Source organism: Pseudophryne corroboree, chromosome 4 (genome assembly GCF_028390025.1).
Source record: "Pseudophryne corroboree isolate aPseCor3 chromosome 4, aPseCor3.hap2, whole genome shotgun sequence".
Classification (NCBI taxonomy): domain Eukaryota; kingdom Metazoa; phylum Chordata; class Amphibia; order Anura; family Myobatrachidae; genus Pseudophryne; species Pseudophryne corroboree.
The window spans coordinates 379,611,830-379,632,119 of record NC_086447.1 but is presented as its reverse complement, the minus strand read 5'-3'; the positions used below and the strand labels follow the sequence as shown (position 1 = coordinate 379,632,119).

At 44.4% G+C, this 20,290-nt stretch overlaps 1 protein-coding gene across 4 annotated transcripts in view; it reads right to left on the bottom strand.

The window, feature by feature from the left end:
• ARHGEF10 (Rho guanine nucleotide exchange factor 10) overlaps positions 1-20,290 on the bottom strand; it is a 318,961-nt gene that overhangs the window by 280,006 nt on the left and 18,665 nt on the right. Inside the window, exon 2 of one of the 4 annotated variants that reach the window (XM_063916670.1) lies at positions 12,816-13,193. The exons of the other annotated variants lie outside the window; for them this stretch is intronic. The gene's annotated coding sequence lies outside the window, so the exon portion shown is untranslated. The remainder of the gene's footprint in view (positions 1-12,815; positions 13,194-20,290) is intronic. 4 annotated transcript variants of the gene reach the window in all.

Below are 20,290 nucleotides of genomic sequence, written 5' to 3'. Positions count from 1 at the left end.
GGATTCAGGTCAAGTGATTGACTTGGCCATTGCATAAAACATTCCACTTATTTGCCTTAAAAAACTCTTTGGTTGTTTTCGCAGTATGTTTTGGGTCATTGTCCATCTGCACTGTGAAGCGCCGTCCAATGAGTTCTGAAGCATTTGACTGAATATGAGCAGATAATATTGCCCGAAACACTTCAGAATTCATCCTGCTGCTTTTGTCAGCAGTCACATTATCAATAAATACAAGGGAACCAGTTCCATTGGCAGCCATACATGTCCACGCGATGACACACCACCTCATCAGTGAAGCATGGTGTGGTTATGTTTTGGATCATGAGCAGTTCCTTTCCTTCTCCATACTCTTCTCTTCCCATCACTCTGGTACAAGTTGATCTGTAAAGGCTTTTTTAGATGTTGTTTGGCAAACTCTTATCTGGTCTTCCTGTTTTTGTGGCTCATCAATGGTTTACATCTTGTGGTGAACCCTCTATATTCACTCTTGTGAAGGCTTCTCTTGATTGTTAACTTTGACACATATACACCTACCTCCTGGAGTGTGTTCTTGATCTGGGCAACTGTTGCAATGGGGTTTTTCTTCACCAAGGAAATAATAGGATTTTGGTACTTAACAGGTAAATCCTTTTCTTTGAATCCATAGGGGGCACTGGAGTACTCTTTGGATATGGACGGCTTCCACAGGAACAAGGCACTGAATAATTACATTTAGAACTCTCCTCCCCTCCATATCCCAGAGTACCTCAGTGTTTTTTTACTGAGCCGAACAGGAGCGATAGAGAGGTTGACAATGGAGAATTACATATAACATAACGGACAACAATAAAGTTGACACATAACGTGACTGACAACTAAACAGTTGGCACTATAACCGCTAGAACTTGAAACTTTGAACCAGTCGGTGAGAATGTGTTACCATAAGATCCCCTGAACTTACCACAAACCAGGTAAAACTGCTCTGGGTGGGCGTCCAGTGGCCCCTATGGATTCAAAGAAAAGGATTTACCTGGTAAGTACTAAAATCCTATTTTCTTTTTCATCCACTAGGGGTCGCTGGAGTACTCTTGGGACGTACCAAAGTTTCCCCCGTGGGCGGGAGAGCTGTTTGGCACCTGTAACACCAGACGGCCAAAGCTAGATGCTGATGCCGCAAACGTATCAAACTTGTAAAAGCGCACAAACGTGTGCCCTGATGACCATGTAGCTGCACGGCAAAGCTGCGTCGTAGAAGCCCCACGACTAGCTGCCCATGAAGTTCCCACAGAACGTGTGGAATGAGCTGTTACTGATGTAGGCAGCTGTAACCTAGCATGAAGGTAAGCCTGACGAATGGTCAGTTTAATCCATCTGGATAAGGTCTGCTTAGAAGCTGGCCAACCCATCTTGGCAGCATCACAGAGAACAAACAACGTATCCGTCTTACGAACTGTAGACGTTCGGGATACATAAACACGTAATGCGCATACCACATCCAAGGTTCCAGCATTTCCTGTCAACACAGGAACTACTATTGGTTGATTGATGTGAAAAGATGACACTACCTTTGGTAAGAAAGCGGGATTCGTCCGAAGTTCCGCTCTGTCATCATGAAACGCCAAATACGGTGGCTTGCATGACAAGGCACCCAAATCTGAAACACGCCTTGCCGAAGCTAAGGCTAGTAGAAAAATTGTTTTCCCAAGTGAGAAACTTAATATCCACTTGTTGTAAGGGTTCAAAATATGAAGACTGTAAGAAATCTAAAACCAGATTCAAGTCCCATGGCACTGTAGGTGGAATGAATGGAGGCTGTACTCTGAGGACACCTTGCAGAAAAGTGTGTACCGACGGCAATAGAGCCAATCGTCTTTGAAAGTAAATTGACAACGCAGATACCTGCACCTTTAGTGTAGATAAACGCAGTCCTCCTTCTAACCCAGTCTGTAGAAATAACAAAAGACGGGATAACTTGAAAGATGATGTTGGAAACTTCCGATCTTCACACCAAGCTATATAGGCACGCCAAATTCTGTAATAATGAGCTGTCGTAACCAGCTTCCTAGCTCGTAACATGGTTGGTATAACAGATTCTGGAATGCCCTCTCTTCTTAAGAGGGCAGTCTCAACAGCCACCCCGTCAAACGCAGCCGCGCTAAATCGGGGTAAAGGAACGGACCCTGTTGTAACAGGTCCGTACGTAGTGGGAGCGGCTAAGGATCGTCTGCGAGTAGTCCGCGGAGATCCGAGAACCAAGCTTTTCGAGGCCAATGAGGCGTCACTAGTATGACTGTGACTGACTCTCTTTTGATCCGTTTTAGCAATAGAGGGAGCAGCGGAAACGGTGGAAACAGATACACAAGGCTGTACGGCCACGCGATGGTGAGAGCATCCACCGCCACTGCCTTTGGATCTCGCGTTCTGGACACATACTGGGGCGTTTGGTGATTGTGGCGAGATGCCATCAGGTCCACCTGAGGATACCCCCACCTCTGGACCAACATGTGAAACACTTCTGGATTTAATGCCCATTCTCCTGGATGAAAATCCCGACGGCTGAGATAATCCGCCTCCCAGTTGTCCACTCCCGGAATGAACACTGCCGACAATATCACTTGGTGATGCTCGGCCCAATTGAGGATTCGAGCTACTTCCCGCATTGCCATGCGACTTCTCGTTCCTCCTTGTTTGTTGATGTATGCGACCGCCGTCGCATTGTCTGACTGCACCTGAACAGTCTGAGACCGAAGCATGTGCACTGCTTGTCGTAGCACATTGTAAATTGCCCGGAGTTCCAGGACATTTATAGACAGCAATCTTTCGTGATCTGCCCAGAGACCCTGGAGCTGACAATTTTGAACTACAGCTCCCCAACCTCTGAGACTCGCGTCCGTCGTTAGAATTATCCAATTCCAGGCGCCGAACCATTTCCCTGCGGTTAGATTGTGTATTTTGAACCACCAGAGTAGAGACACTCTGGCCCGTGGCGACAACCTCACCCTGTGGTGAATCTGCAGATGCGAGCCCGACCACTGTGCGAGCACATCCAGTTGAAAAGGACGTGAGTGAAATCTCCCGAACTGAAGCGCTTCGAAAGCCGCCACCATTGTGCCTAAGAGGCGAATGCACAAATGTACCGAGACTGTGCGTGGCTTGAGCACTAATTGTACCAGATGACGAATGACCTGTACTTTCTGTTCTGGTAGGTAAATTCTTCGATTTACCGTATCGAGAATCATACCTAGGAATTGAAGTCTTTGAGATGGAATCAGATGTGATTTCTTGAAGTTGACAATCCAACAGTGCTGAACCAGTACATTGTACGTTAGCAACGCATGTTGGAGGAGCATCTGTTGAGACGGAGCTTTAATGAGCAAATCGTCCAAGTACGGAACTATTATCACTCCCAGGGATCTAAGATGAGCTATCATCACAGACATCACCTTGGTGAATACCTGAGGTGCTCACGAGATGCCAAACGGTAGAGCCTGAAACTGATAATGGTTCTGTCGTATTGCAAACCTCAAGTACCTCTGATGAGGTGGCCAAATCGGAATGTGTAAGTACGCATCCTTGAGATCCAGTACAATCATGAATTCCTGTGGCTCTAAACCTGCAATTACTGACCGCAGAGATTCCATCTTGGATCTGTAGTAAGTGACGTACTGATTGAGACCCTTTAAGTTCAATATTGGCCTGACCGAGCCATCCGGCTTTGGTACCACAAACAGACTGGAATAATAACCCTGACCTTGTTGGTGTACAGGGACCAGAATCAAAACTGCTGCATCCAGCAAAGACTGAATGGCAATTTGCAGAACTGCCTTCTTGTCGTCCAACACAGGCAGTCCTGTCTTGAAAAACCGCAGTGGCGGGAGACAGTCGATCTCTATTTTGTAACCTTTTAACACTAAATTGCGGATCCACCCATCTGTGGACGTCTGGAGCCATGCCAACTGGAACGTCTGAAGGCGTGCTCCCACAATTGGAGATCCGAGATGGGCTGGGAGCCCGTCATGCCACTGGCTTGTCGGTGACCTTAGCGTCCTGACGACTGGTGTTGGTTTGTTGGAAACCACGACCTCGTCTACCAGGCGTGGCTGTTCCTCTGCCACGCCCACAAAAGGACTGAGGTCTAAAGGATTTGAACGCAGGTCCAGAGTATCTCCGTCTAGGTACTGTTGGAGGCAATGGTAAGAAAACAGACTTTCCTCCCGTGGCCTCAGAAATCCATTTCTCCAATTCAGGACCAAACAACTTCTCGCCACCGTAAGGTAACGCCTCTATACCTCTTTTGACTTCCGCTTGCCAAGAACGCAGCCATAGTGCTCGTCGTGCTGTAACTAGCGACGATGAAAGGCAAGAAGTGAGCTGACAGACGTCAGTAGAAGCTGTACATAGATAATCAGCAGCTTCCCAGATTTGATCAGCGAGAAGTATAAGGTGATCGTCACGTAGACTTGAGTTCTGATATCCATACCATTAGCGCCTTAGTTACCCAAATGCCAACCAACCCAGGGCTAAGCAACACGCCTGCTGCTATATACATGGACTTTAGCATAGCTTCTATTTTACGGTCCGAAGGGTCTTTAAGCGTAGTAGCAGTTGGTACTGGTATGGTTAATTTCTTTGTAAGTTTAGACACAGACGAATCCACCAATGGCGGATTCTCGCCATGTAGCGGTCACAGACTCTGGAAACGGGTAACTAGACTTAAATCTGCAAGGTATAAAAAATCGTTTATCCGGGTTCTTTCGTGTTTCTAGTAACATCTTATTAAGAGATTCCGAAACAGGAAAACACATTGGAGTTCTCTGTCGTTTAGTAAAGACGACCTCATCATTTGTCAGAGGCTCCTCAGTTTCTGTAAACTTCAGAGACTGACACACCGCTCTGATGAGATTATCAATGCCCGGGCTGTCAAAATCGTCACTATCTGACTGCTGGTCTACTTCGCCCTCCTTACCGTCATCTTGCGCAAAGAGGTCTGGCATAGAATCGTCAGAATGCAACATAGCAGAAACTGGTAAATCATAAGACAAATTAAATTTATCCCTTCTACCCAAAGTGGACTTGGACTTTTGGTAAGGCTGAGACCCCTCCGGTAGTTCTAGCGGTCTCACCCTCGACTCAGATCTTGCCGCTTCCCGCTCTTGTCGAACGGCGGCCAATTCTGATTGCAATCCAGCCAGGACATCTGCTAGCATAGTCCATGGAGGGTCCGGGGATGAAACCGGCTTTGAAACCGGAGCCGAACTTGCATTCGTAACTGAATCCACAAAACATACTGTACATGTGGTAGATCCATCCGGTAAAACACTCTTACAGACATGGCAGTGAAACTGCTTTTTTGTTTTTGCTGGTGCCTTACTCATTATGCAGACAGACAACACAAAATATAACGACAAACAACTTGCACAACTCAGTAAAATAGTACTAAGGTGTCTCTATATATATATATATATATATATATATATATATATATATATATATATATATATATATATATATATATATAATCTGGCCAAGTGCAGTGCACGCCAGGCTATATGCAAACTGATCCCAAATTCCCCCTAACGCCCCTGCGCCTTCGGTGTAGTAGAGATGTAGTACAGGAATTCTGGAATAACAACAGGAAGAAACAGGAAGCATGGTTAAAATGGCCCCCCCATGCTTACAGTATAAACAGAGTACAGATTATAACTTTCCAACAGATATAAAATGAATAAACCTGTTAAAAAAAGGCTCAATAGCCTACCATCTAATAACCCAAGCAGCTTCTGCTGCTGCTATGGGCACACTTCTCCCCCCTTGTGTGTGCTCCCCCCCCCCCCCCGTGCTCCGTGTACCACTGTCTATTACACGAAGCCGGGGCTTACTTGCGGGGAGCTTGAGGTAGAGGGAGCCGGGGAGCGGTAGCGGGAGCCGGGGAGTGCGCTGCATAGAGCCGTGGAGCGGCGGCTATGCATGGAGAATGCGTCCGGCGTGGCTCTGTGGGCGGCGGGAGACAGCACATAGCGGCGGTGAGCGACGGTGTCCTGGAAGCGGTGGCGGGCGGCTCACATAGCAGCGGTGACCTGGTAGCGGCGGCGGGCAGCTCACATAGCGGCGGGCGGCGCTTCACAGTACCGTGTCCCCACACAGCGGGGCGGCAGCGTGAGCTTACCGCCCCGTCCCCAACATACCTGGACGCCTGTGGTGAGGGGCTATGACGGGGCTTCTTCTGTAAGCTCCGTCCAGCCTTTCCTGCAGGTGGTCCTGCACGTGGCTGTGAGGGAGCTCTTTTAGAGAGGACCAACACGCCACAGCTGCTTGTAGCAGCTTCCACTATCCCGGACCCACGCCTATTGGAAGGGGGGAAGGGATGTGGAAAATGTTTGTAAAAATAAAAAATAAAAATATTCAAAAGTAGTGTGGATAGCTCCACACAAATCCTTGTTGCTACTAGGAGCACAGAAAAAACACTGAGGTACTCTGGGATATGGAGGGGAGGAGAGTTCTAAATTTAATTATTCAGTGCCTTGTTCCTGTGGAAGCCGTCCATATCCCAAGAGTACTCCAGTGACCCCTTGTGGATGAAAAAGAAAATTCTTCTGTCATCCACCACAGTTGTTTTCCGTGGTCTTCCGTGTCATTTGGTGTTGCTGAGCTCTCTGGTGCATTCTTTCTTTATAAGAATGTTCCAAACAGTTGATTTGGCCACACCTAATGTTTTTGCTATCTCTCTGATGGGTTTGTTTTGATTTTTCAGCCTAATGATGGCTTGCTTCACTGATAGTGGCAGCTCTTTGGATCTCATATTGAGAGTCGACAGCAACAGATTCCAAATGCAAATGTCACACCTGGAATACTCCAGACCTTTTACCTGCTTAACGGATGATGAAATAACAAGGGATTAGCCCATTCCTGTCCATGAAATAGCTTTTGAGTCGATTGTCCCATTACTTTTGGTCCCTTAAAAAGTGGGAGGCACATATAGAAATCGTTGTAATTCCTACACCATTCACCTGGTTTGGATATAAATACCCTCAAATTAAAGCAGAAAGTCTGCAGTTAAAGCACATCTTGTTTGTTTAATTTCAGATCCATTGTGGTGGTGTATAGAGCCCAAAATATGAGAATTGTGTCGATGTCCCAATATTTATGGACCTGACTGTATGCATCCAGAAAACAGGACAAACAAAAGTGTTACTGTGCTGTCACAGAGACTAAAACATTCCAACACAAATATTGAGGTTTACAGAGAACTAGACCTACACATAAAAGTTGCTTACTATTGATATTTAAATTAAAGTTATTTGAGCATAATTTGCATAAACCTCCTCCACCTAAACAGTATATCATGCCTTCGCTCTTAGCTCATGAACTAATCGGGTATGGCACGCAGGGTCGACAGTGTCTAGGTCGACACCTATTGGTCGACAGTGACTAGGTCGACCCATGAAATGGGTCGACACGGCCATTAGGTTGATATGAACAAGGTCGACATGAGTTTATGGGGGTTTTTTGTGTCTTTTTTTCGTAAAGTGATGGGGAACCCCAATTGGTGCACAGTGTCCCCTTGCATACTTCGGGCAAGGTGCCTCGGCACAGGTTACCGTTCCCAAAATAATCCACGTGGATCGTAAAGTATGAAAAAGTTCACAAAATGAAAACATTTTTTGAAAAACTCATGTTGACCTTTTTCCATGTCGACCTTGTTCATGTCGACCTAATGGCTGTGTCAACCTATTTCCGGTATCGACCTAGTCACTGTCGACCAATAGGTGTTAACCTGGGCCAATATTTACTAATATTCGTGTTTGAGTCGGTTTGTGTAGTGTTTAAACTCGTTTTGCATCGGGTGCATTTTCATGCAACTTTTTGAATCCATATACGCAAAGTTACGAAGCAGTCGACTTTATGGTTGTCGTGTTTTTCAATGTCGAGGCCAGTCGTTTTTTTTTTTGGCACATTTACGCCCGTCATTGTCGTTTGCGTACGTGTTTTTGTTGTATTTGCTGTTTTTTTTCCTAAGTTAATCGCGGCAGGGTTTTTTTTTTCCCAGCAGCCGCATTTTCACTTTCAGTTTCGATTTTCATCCCCGTTCGTGATTGGTTGTGTTTCAGATGGTAGGAGTGTCTGTGCGCAACCATATAAATACGCCCCAAACCGTCCGCACCTCGTGGGTTTAGTTAGTGGTGAGGAGGAGGGAGGTTGTGCTGTGGAGGTAGGTGATTTTGTGGTTTGGTGAGGAGTGTTGGTAGCGATTTCTGAGTGTGATATTGTGTTTGAAAGTCGTCTTGTCATTCTTGTTGTCTTGTATTTTGTGGTTTTGTCTCATTTTTAGTCCAAGTTATTATCTTTATAGTCCCTTGTGTGTGTGTGTGTGTGTGTGTGTGTGTGTGTGTGTGTGTGTGTGTGTGTGTGTGTGTGTGTGTGTCTGTGTTGTGTAGTGGTAGTGGAGGAGTGTGTTTTTTTTTTTTTCTGTGTTAACTGTTTAGACACACAATTATGTGCGACTCAGAGGTGGGTAAGGTGGAGGGTGTGAGTGAGGGGGGAGGAGGTCGGTCAGGTGGAGGAGGTGAGTGTTAGTGAGGTTAGTGAGGTGGAGGAGGTGGGTGAGGTTGCTGCAGCAGCCTCAAGTGATAGTGACAGTCAGAGTGCTCCGCAGCCACGCACCACTACTAAGACTGGGCGGAATGTTAAGTTTAGTTTTGCTGAAAATGTGGCATTGGTGCGTGAGCTGATGAAGTATCAGAGGCAGCTATTTGGCCCTGAGTCCGCCAAGGTCCCAACACGGAGGAAGACAGTGTTGTGGGCAAAAGTTGTTGCTGCTGTCAATAGTGAGGGGGTGGTCAAGCGGACGGAGGACACGTGCCGCAAACGGTACTATGACATAAAGCGACGTGTCAAGTCCAAAATGGCCAAGGAGGCCAAGTCGGCTCGGAAAACCGGTGGTGGGCAGCCCTATATTGCAACATATCTGGAGTATGAGGAGCCCATGTGGAGTGTAATCCCTCCAGAAGTTGTCTCTGCAACCCATGTCCGGGATTAAGATAGGCCCAGGAAGAATGGTGAGCATGTGTATTTGCAATTACATTCTATGGTTTTTTTGTTTTTTTCAAATGTGTCATGTGTCGTTGCATATTACTCCCATCTTCAAGTGTGTGTCAGCAAATACATTGTTTTGGTTAATGTTTTATACAAAAGCCAATGTAACATCTTACTTTATTGTATGTCATGTGTTTTTCGGACAGATATTTTGCATGTGTAGTTTGGACTTGGTGTGTCTCTGAATTGTCCTGCAATAATGTTTTCCTTTTGGCCGATTTTTGAATTAAAATTGTGACTATGTTTTATATTTAAGTGATCCATGTGCAATGTTTTAAAAACAGTGGTTGTCATGTTAGAGGCTGGAGTACTGGAAAGTGGTTTGGAATCCACTTACATGTGTAGTGTCATTATTAGATAATGTTAATTATTTAATTAAATTAACAATTTTTTTTATTTATTTTTTTGCTTGTATTTGTACCGTGACACCACACTGCAGTGTCATTTTTGTGAAAAATTGCTACATTTTGTTTTGGCTCATATAGTGGTAATGTGTCTTTGGAGTGCCACATCACAGAGCAATTTATATATTGCATCTGTAATTTTTTTCCTTTCAATACAAAATGAAGATGTGTGTGTTTATTTATTTATTAATTTCTTTAACTTGTGGCCTATGTCAGTGTCCTGTACATGTTTTCCTGTGTTGATGTTGCCATAGTGCATATGTGTTTTGGTCAATGTTTTTGTTTTTTTGTCTTTTATTTTTGTATTTCCTGTCCTTATGTTTTTTATAAATAAAAACCAATCATTTCTTCAAGAATAAATGTTTATAAGCATAATGGGTGGATGTATATACAATAGCATGATTAAAAAAAATTTATTTTTTATTTTATACAGTGTTAGAAAAAAGCAGTGCTACTCGTCGGCCAGTAACTCCTATCACATCTGATGATGATGACGCTACGGAAGCAGGTAAAGTGTCCATTGTAGTATAGGGTATGCTTGTAAAGGAATGGCCATAACAAAATTGCACTTTCATTAAAAGGTCCATCAAAAGAAGCATGGAGCAGCAGAAGTGGCACTTCTGAAAGACATCACCACAAAAAACCTGTGGCCGAAAAGAAAGCAAGGTCGTATGTCCTGGCCCAAACACAGCAGGCTACACCGCCACGAAGATTATCGTCCGTATGTTCTGTCCCCCCACTCCAAATTTTGGACACACCTCCAAGACGTCATCCACACTCCCCTCATCTTGATTGTGAGTATCAAACTGAAAAAAATGTGTAAAATTTCAGGACGTATTCAAAATATTTCATACCCGCATTAAGTCAAAACACATCAAAAACGTCAATACTTACCGCAGTAAGTAAAAGCTGAAATGTAAATTCCAAGCAAAATGTCCTTGTCCACATCCAGTAAAGATATGCATGTCCACTTGAGCCATACAGTATGACATTGTGTTAGATGCTGCAACAAAAAAGCATGTTGGTTTTATTGCAAAAAGTAAGGTTGTTTTTCCACATTTCACATGTGTGTTTGAGGTAACATTGCAAAATACATATAAAAACATTACTATGTTTGTTTGAACAAAGCTATAAGGTAACACATTATGTATTCCAATGTGTTTTTATGGTGGAGTATGTGTGAGCTACAATAAAACTGAAGTGTTTGCTTTCACAATTAAGTAACCAGACACATTTGCCACAAACAGGCATATGTATGTATTTAAGCTATGAGTGATGATGTTGCTAGGCAGAATAGTTGTAAGCAACAGTGAATGACATGTGTTCCATGTGTAGTGATTTGTTTACATTTCTCAAACATATGGATAGCTAACAGGGATTTGTTTAACATTTCAGCTTCTAGTCCTGGGAACAGCATCCCTCCGCAACAACAGCAACACAGTGACATGGAGGAGACAAACATCTTAGAAATGCAGCCATTAATGCAAGGAATGAGCCCCCCAGAACCTGTGAGTACACCACCACAGGAAAGCACACCACCACCACAACACAGCCCAACAACACCAGGAACACAAGGCCCTGATCAGGTGTTTTGGACCATTTGGGCTAGACAGCAGGCCACTAATGAAGATTGCCTGCATAAGCAGACACAAATGTTTGCAAGCCTACCATCTCACCTCAGAAGAATATCAAAAAATCTGAGTAGACAAAATAAACAAACAACCAGAATAGGCAATACCATGGAACTCATGCGTACAGACATTACACAGGTCATGGGCAACTTACAGCGCATAATGGAAGAACAGCACAGACAACAGTAAAGTTATATGAGCATTTTTCAAAACAATCAAAAGATTAATGAAAGTTTATTCCGAATAGTAGACAATCAAAATGCTGCTACACGTGAACTCAATGCCACCCTCACCAACCTGAATGAAACACTCAGATGCACCAACAGCAAACAAGCAGCAGTTCTGGTACGACTACTCCAAATATCACGCCAGTCTCATCACCACCAAGACGCTCCACCAGAGCACGACAACATGACAGTGCTAAAGGCAAAGGGCAGGACAAGCAGCCACCAAAAAAAACGTGAAAAAAATACAAGTTAGACATTTGGGATAAGTAACTCAAAATAGTTAGTAAGTGTATTTTTTGCAAAAAATATATAACACTTAGCTCCTTGACACTTTTTTCAACATCATTAATTATAAGTGCTACAAACAAAAACAAAAAATTTGTACGCACATTTATTCTTTACCTTTTTTTTGGTATTGGAGGAGGGAAATGTTGATGGAGCCACACATACATGTTAGTAGGAAGTAAACTGACCACTTGATTTTTTTCTAATCATTACTCTTTCTAGATTCCAATCATTCTCTTTTCCTGCAGACAATCCAAATTACAATGGTATTGATACATATTTTAGCTTTCTTCTCTATACAACATTACAAGAATAACACAATTGAGTTGCGTAAAAAACTTGTAATATGTTGGCTTTGTTTTGTTTTAAAAACATTGTCAAAATGAATGTCAGTATTGTTGGGACATGTTTGTGTGTGTTAAAAATTAGTAAGAATGTTTTTACACATGATGCTGAAACAAACAAATATGTACTTTTACATCAAAAATCAAAGAATGTGTTAATAATGTATATGTGTGGCAAACTGTGTATTTACTTACACATCATCAAGTTTACAGCATCAAACATTAGGAAATAAATTATTCCTGATTAGGGTAAGTTTGTGTGTCCTAAATATGATGGTGCATCACACATAGGGACACATGTATCCCTCAAGGCTAACATATTATATGTTGAGGAGTGTTTTTTGGGAACACAGGTTCTCAAACTCGGCCCTCAGGAACCCACACAGTGCATGTTTTGCAGGTCTCATCACAGAATCACAAGTGATATAATTAGCTCCACCTGTGAACCTTTTAACATATGTCTGTGAGTAATTCATACACCTGTGCTTCTACTGGGTTACGTGAAAAACATGCACTGTGTGTGGTCCTGAGGGCCAAGTTTGGGAACCTGTGCATTAGGACGTTACACACAATGATAAAGTGAAATACTAAATGGATTATGTGGGCTTGTAAGAAATTAGCACTGCAAGTTTACGATCACTTACCCAGACTTAATGTATGCCACTCATAATCTGTTGTTTTGAGAATAAAAATACACACAATACACATGCGACATTTGTTTTTCATAAAGCGAGGGTATGTTTGTATGTGTCAAGGAGAAAGACACATTCTGAGTAATGGTTTTTTGAAAAAAAAAAGGCAAAACATCTATTTATGATTACACAACAAATGAAATAAGCAAACCAAGCTTACCTTAGAAATAGCGATTGATGATCTCTTGACTAACCTGCCTCCCTACATCTGTACTCCAAGTATCAGCAGATGTCTCTAATTCCTCTGCTTGCTGGCTGCTTTCTTCCTCCTCCTCCTCAACATGTGGCAGATGTTGTTGCAAACACATGTTATGAAGAAAGCAGCAGCAGAACACAATTTGAGTCACCTTGGAGGGACTATACAACAAAAGGCCACTAGACTTATCCAGACACCGAAACCTAGATTTCAGCACACCAAAACATCTTTCTATCACATTCCGCGTGGACTTATGTGCATGATTGTAATTGTGTTCAGTAGGGGTATCAGGTCGGGACAATGGAGTTAGAAGCCAAGAGAAACAGCCATATCCTCCATCACCTAAAAGACAGATATAGTAACGTGATTCATGTTAACATACAGCAACACATAAGTAACACACTGTGGGGCAGATGTATTAACCTGTAGAAGGCATAAGGAAGTGAAAAACCAGTGATATGTGCAAGGTAATAAAGGCAGCAGACAGTCTGTTTCTAAATGTTCATTTACATATTGGAGCTGATTGGCTGGTGCCTTTATCACCTTGCACAGATCACTGGTTTCTCACTTCCTTATGCCTTCTACAGGTTAATACATCTGCACCTGTATTCGGACAAAGTATACGCAGGCCTACACATATCAAATTACATACCAAGCAGCCATCCATCTGGCATTTGTCCGTCCTCAAACTTATCAAAGAGGGATGACTGACTGAGGATGAAGGAGTCATGGCAGCCCCCAGGGTAACCAGCAACAACACTCATTATTTTGAGATTTGCATCACAAACCACCTGCACATTTGTGGAGTGTTCGAAATGGCGGTTTGTATATATGTGCTGCCTGCCCCTAGGTGGTCTCAGCTGAGTGTGTGTGCAATCTATGGCTCCAAGCACATTGGGCATGCCAGCCAGCTTATAGAAATCTACCCTGACGGCATGCCACTGAGACTCCTGGGAAGGGAAGCAGATTGAGGCCTCGATGTGGGGCTGCAAAACAGCCAACACCTGTGTGTATATTTAAAAGAACAATAAACATGAGATTTTCGGACAGAACTGGCCACCCACCGAGAAATTAAAACAAATAGAAAACAGAAGAGGTAGTTAGGTATACATCACCTGTGTTAAGATTTTGGAAAATGAGGGCTGTGAGATTCCTTATGACATCCCCAGACACAGACTGAAAGCTGCCAGTAGCCATAAAGTGCAACACAGCCAGGAGTTTGTGCAGGCCTGAGACAGAGCGAGAGCGTGCTGTCTCAGGGTCTAGGCCCAGTTTGACAAGGTCATACAGACGGAAAATGTTGTTACGATTTAGACGGAACATCTGTATGACCTTATCATCAGACAATGCGTTCAAGTTTAAACGCCCCCTAAAAAAAACGAGGCCTGCGCAGCCTCCGCGGAACCTGTACAACCTGCTGACCATGTTCAGTTTCTTGGCCCTGGTTACTTACAGGCTGATGTCTGAGTCTGAGGAATCCCACAGCACACAAAAGATCACTGGCCCACAGTCCTGCTGCCATTTCTGAGTGTAGGTGTATTGAAATGGGCCTAACATCCTTTTATAGGCATCCTAATTCAGGTGTGAGTGATTTTTTATTTGCAACACATGTAAACACGACTGAAAAAAGCAGGTCTATTTTTTTGCCGCTTTTTTTAACGAATCGCAAAAAAATAAGACCGCATTTGAGCACTCAGAGACTAACACCCAAATACGAATGAATAGTGAATTCCCGTATTCTATGTAATAACAGCCGCGTTTGGCCGATGGTCTATTCATTCGTATTTGTGAACGATGACATTCAAACCATTACGAATAGTCCAAACACTGCCGAGATTGGTGCTTAGTGAATTCCCGGATTGGGATTTAGAAAAAAAAACACAAATCGGACAAACTCGATTTTTTAGTAAATATTGGCCCTAGAGTCTGGATACCGAACTAATCTACTAAATGGTTGATCTATCAAACAGTGAAAACAATTGAAAAATAGATCAATGAAGAAATTTCCCATGCAACCAGTCCGCTTTTAGAAAGCATTTATCAAGTACATTCTATAAGATTATAAGTAGATGTTTATTGGTTGCTATGGGCAACTTCACTCTCTTCAATGCTTGATACATCAACTCCTAAATTCCTAATAAATGCACTTAGCTCCAGTCTAAGTTCCTGTAATTCTGTGCACAGTTGCCATCCAACAACCACAATGACATCTTTAACACATACAAATGCACGGCTCATTTTCCTCTTTTGCTTTTAATAAATAATTCAAAAGGTCTTTATTTACAGAAAGCAGCTGCTTCACGGCAGGTTTCAGGTGAATACTAAAAGTGGAAGTATATCGCTCGATGCAACATCGTCTGTGATGGGGCACCGGCATACAATATTGCATGCAGGTCCAACGTGCCATGCAGGATGCGACCCACGGGAGTGCGCATCATATTCTGTATCAAGTGTACACACTTTACAATATCACCAATATATCAGCCGGATCGGATGTGGCATTGCATAGTGTGTACGCACCCTTAGTTCTCACCCCCTTAATACCACACTGAACTATTCAATATATATTTTCACTAGTCACTACAGACCTACTAGAGAGGCAAATCTTTCAATACAATACTATTCTGCTAAATATTTGCATTATTGGGCATTGGGCAAGTTTCACCAGAAACAGGTGTCTTTAACACTTTTCCAGTCACCCCACACATTGATATTCATAGACTATAAATTTTACAAATGTACATCTACATTGAAAAATGTCACTCTGCGGAATAGCAATGCAAAAACTTGTATCTACAGAACCGCTAACCTTGTAAAATGAGCTGCTCTGTCACAGAACTAAGATGCCCATTTATCAACGAGTGATAAAATTTGCTGTTTATAATAAAACTCGTTGCTTATGATAAATGGTGCTCCAGACAATCCGCTTACAACTGTCATTTTTCCAACACATGACAGCTAGAAGCTGAACACATGACAGTTGGGAGCTGATTGGCTGGAGCACCATTTATCATACACAACGAGTTTTATCACTCATTGATAAATGAGCCCCTAGATTTGTATAACATTGTGCTGTATTGTTCATTCATCTGTAATATGTACCCAGTCATCCACTCTGACCAGTCAATGACCGACTCCTACCATCCAACCTTTTCACCACTGCTCCTCCAGTATTTCTCCCATGCTGCGTCCATATTCCGTAATGGGCAAACCCATACTGCTTGGTTAAGCTATACCCTTTAAAAATGTAAAAGTGTTCCCTTAAAACAATACTTGTACATGGAAGCCTTTTACATTTTATTATTATTATTATTATTTTTTATTTATTTATTTATTTATTTTTAAAGCATTCGGTATTATTGGGTCTACTTTTACAGTTGATTTGAAAAGCCATCCACAATCATGTATGCTGCTCTCTTGTGAGATGTTGACCCCACTTCTACAGCTCACTGCATTTTGTGTCCTAGTGCAGACAACTAGCCAAGTGATTGGAACTTATAGAACTACTGAACACTTAATAAAGTATAGCCCAGGGTGTATAACTGGGCTGGTCATTTCTACAAACAAGTGCCTTCTGTTCCATCACCTTTGGGTTTTTAAGCTTTATCAAGTGAAATCCATAGCACAGCGCTATCCTACCTAGGAAACGCTGTTACACAACTACTGACATAGGGGGGTCATTCTAACCTGAACGCTCGCTGCAGTTCTTCAAAGCGATCAGGTCAGAACTGCGCATGCGCCGGCGCCATAGTTCGCTGGCGCATGGCTGACAGCCGTTGGCTGTCATTGCCTAGCGATTGCCACTGCCTGATTGACAGGCAGAGACGGCCGCTGGGCAGGAGGGGGCTGCACAGTGGCGTTTGGCTGCCATTATGTTGGTGTGGTGCGGCCAACGCAGGCGTGGCTGGACCATACTGCGAGCTGGGCAACGACGAGTAGCTCCCGGACAGCACGCAAAAGCTGCGCTGGCCGAGAGCTACTCCTGAAGTACAAAAGCATTGCCGCTGTGCGATGCTTTTGTACTTCAGCGACGGGGCAGGGACCGACATGCGGGGCGGGCTAGCCCTGTGCTGGGCATCTACCCCGGATGTCAGTGTTACTGATCGTAGCTGTGCTAAATTTAGCACAGCTACGATCAAGTCAGAATCACCCCTATAGACTCTATGGGCTACGTTTACTAAAGATCAGTCTTTCCGGGCAACCTTTTCTTGGTGGGATTGAGTTCTGGATTTAAAATAGCAATAGTAATATGCATGTAATACTATTGACCTTTAAAATCCAGCCCTCCCATCCACCGAGAAACAGCGGCTTTGAAAAAAACTATATTTACTAAATATAGCCCCATGGCTCCCTTATTCGTGACACACAGTTCTTAATGTGTTATGTTATATATATATATATATATATATATATAAGTCGTTAATAAATCTAATTATATTTAAAAAACAAAAATAAGAATTTACTCACCGGTAATTCTATTTCTCGTAGTCCGTAGTGGATGCTGGGGACTCCGTAAGGACCATGGGGAATAGACGGGCTCCGCAGGAGACTGGGCACTCTAAAGAAAGATTCAGTACTATCTGGTGTGCACTGGCTCCTCCCTCTATGCCCCTCCTACAGACCTCAGTTAAGGAAACTGTGCCCGGAAGAGCTGACATTACAAGGAAAGGATTTTGGAATCCAGAGTAAGACTCATACCAGTCACACCAATCACACTGAACAACTTGTGATAAACTTACCCAGTTAACAGTATGAACAACAACTGAGCATCACTCAACCGATGCTACATAACCATAACCCTTTGTTAAGCAATAACTATATACACGTATTGCAGAAAATCCGCACTTGGGACGGGCGCCCAGCATTCACTACGGACTACGAGAAATAGAATTACCGGTGAGTAAATTCTTATTTTCTCTAACGTCCTAGTGGATGCTGGGGACTCCGTAAGGACCATGGGGATTATACCAAAGCTCCCAAACGGGCGGGAGAGTGCGGATGACTCTGCAGTACCGAATGGGCAAACACCAGGTCCTCCTCAGCCAGGGTATCAAACTTGTAGAATTTTGCAAATGTGTTTGAACCCGACCAAGTAGCAGCTCGGCAAAGCTGTAATGCCGAGACCCCTCGGGCAGCCGCCCAAGAAGAGCCCACCTTCCTTGTGGAATGGGCTTTCACTGATTTTGGATGCGGCAATCCAGCCGCAGAATGAGCCTGCTGAATAGTGTTACAGATCCAGCGAGCAATGGTTTGCTTTGAAGCAGGAGCACCCAGCTTGTTGGATGCATACAGGATAAACAGCGAGTCAGTTTTCCGGACTCCAGCCGTCCTGGCAACATAGATCTTCAAAGCCCTGACTACATCAAGCAACTTGGAATTCTCCAAGTCACGAGTAGCCGCAGGCACCACAATGGGTTGGTTCAAATGAAAAGATGACACCACCTTTGGCAGAAACTGCGGACGAGTCCGCAATTCTGCCCTATCCATATGGAAAACCAGATAGGGGCTTTTACATGACAAAGCCGCCAATTCTGACACACGCCTAGCTGAGGCTAAGGCCAACAGCATGACCACTTTCCACGTGAGATACTTTAGCTCCACTGTCTTAAGTGGCTCAAACCAGTGGGATTTCAGGAAACCCAAGACCACGTTAAGATCCCAAGGTGCCACTGGTGGCACAAAAGGAGGCTGAATATGCAGCACTCCCTTAACAAACGTCTGAACCTCAGGCAGTGAAGCCAGTTCTTTTTGAAAGAAAATGGATAGGGCCGAAATCTGGACCTTTATGGACCCTAATTTTAGGCCCATAGTCACACCTGACTGTATCAAACGCAGCCGCAGTAAGTCTTGGAACAGACAGGGCCCCTGTTGCAACAGGTCCTGTCTGAGAGGCAGAGGCCATGGGTCCTCTGTGAGCATTTCTTGCAGTTCCGGGTACCAAGTCCTTCTTGGCCAATCCGGAACAATGAGTATTGTTCTCACTCCTCTTTTTCTTACGATTCTCAGTACCCTGGGTATGAGAGGAAGAGGAGGAAACACATAGACCGACTGGAATACCCACGGTGTCACCAGTGCGTCCACAGCTATCGCCTGAGGGTCCCTTGACCTGGCGCAATACCTCTTTAATTTTTTGTTGAGGCGGGACGCCATCATGTCCACCTGTGGCAGTTCCCATCGATTTACAATCTGCGTGAAGACTTCTTGATGAAGTCCCCACTCTCCCGGGTGGCGGTCGTGTCTGCTGAGGAAGTCTGCTTTCCAGTTGTCCACTCCCGGAATGAACACTGCTGACAGTGCTTGCACGTGATTCTCCGCCCAAAGAAGAATCCTGGTGGCTTCCGCCATTGCCACCCTGCTTCTTGTGCCGCCCTGGCGGTTTACATGAGCGACTGCCGTGATGTTGTCTGACTGAATCAGCACTGGTTGGTCTCGAAGCAGAGGCTCCCCTTGACTCAGGGCGTTGTATATGGCCCGTAGCTCCAGGATATTTATGTGCAGACAAGTCTCCTGACTTGACCACAGCCCTTGGAAGTTTCTTCCTTGAGTGACTGCCCCCCACCCTCGGAGGCTTGCATCCGTGGTCACCAGGACCCAGTCCTGTATGCCGAATCTGCGGCCCCCGAGGAGGTGAGCACCTTGTAGCCACCACAGAAGAGACACCCTGGCCCTGGGGGATAGGGTGATCATCCGATGCATCTGAAGATGCGATCCGGACCACTTGTCCAGCAGATCCCACTGAAAGATCCTCGCATGGAACCTGCCGAAGGGAATGGCTTCGTATGACGCCACCATCTTTCCCAGGACTCGTGTGCAGTGATGCACCGACACCTGTTTTGGCTTTAGGAGGTCTCTGACCAGAGTCACGAGCTCCTGAGCCTTCTCCTCCGGGAGAAACACCTTCTTCTGGTCTGTGTCCAGAATCATGCCCAGGAAGGGCAGACGCGTCGCAGGAATCAGCTGCGACTTTGGAATGTTCAGAGTCCAGCCGTGCTGACGCAACACTTCCTGAGAGTGTGCTACGCTGATCAGCAACTGCTCCCAGGACCTCGCCTTTATGAGGAGATCGTCCAAGTATGGGATAATTGTAACCCCTTGCTTCCGAAGGAGCACCATCATTTCCGCCATCACCTTGGTAAAAACTCTCGGTGCCGTGGACAGGCCAAACGGCAACGTCTGGAATTGGTAATGACAGTCCCGTACCACAAACCTGAGGTACTCCTGATGAGGCGGATAAATGGGGACATGCAAGTAAGCCTCCTTGATGTCCAGAGACACCATAAAATCCCCCTCTTCCAGGCTTGCAATGACCGCTCTGAGCGATTCCATTTTGAACTTGAATTTCTTCAGATAAATGTTAAATTTAAAATGGGTCTGACCGAACCGTCCGGTTTCGGTACCACAAACATAGTGGAATAGTAGCCCCTTCCCCGTTAAAGGGG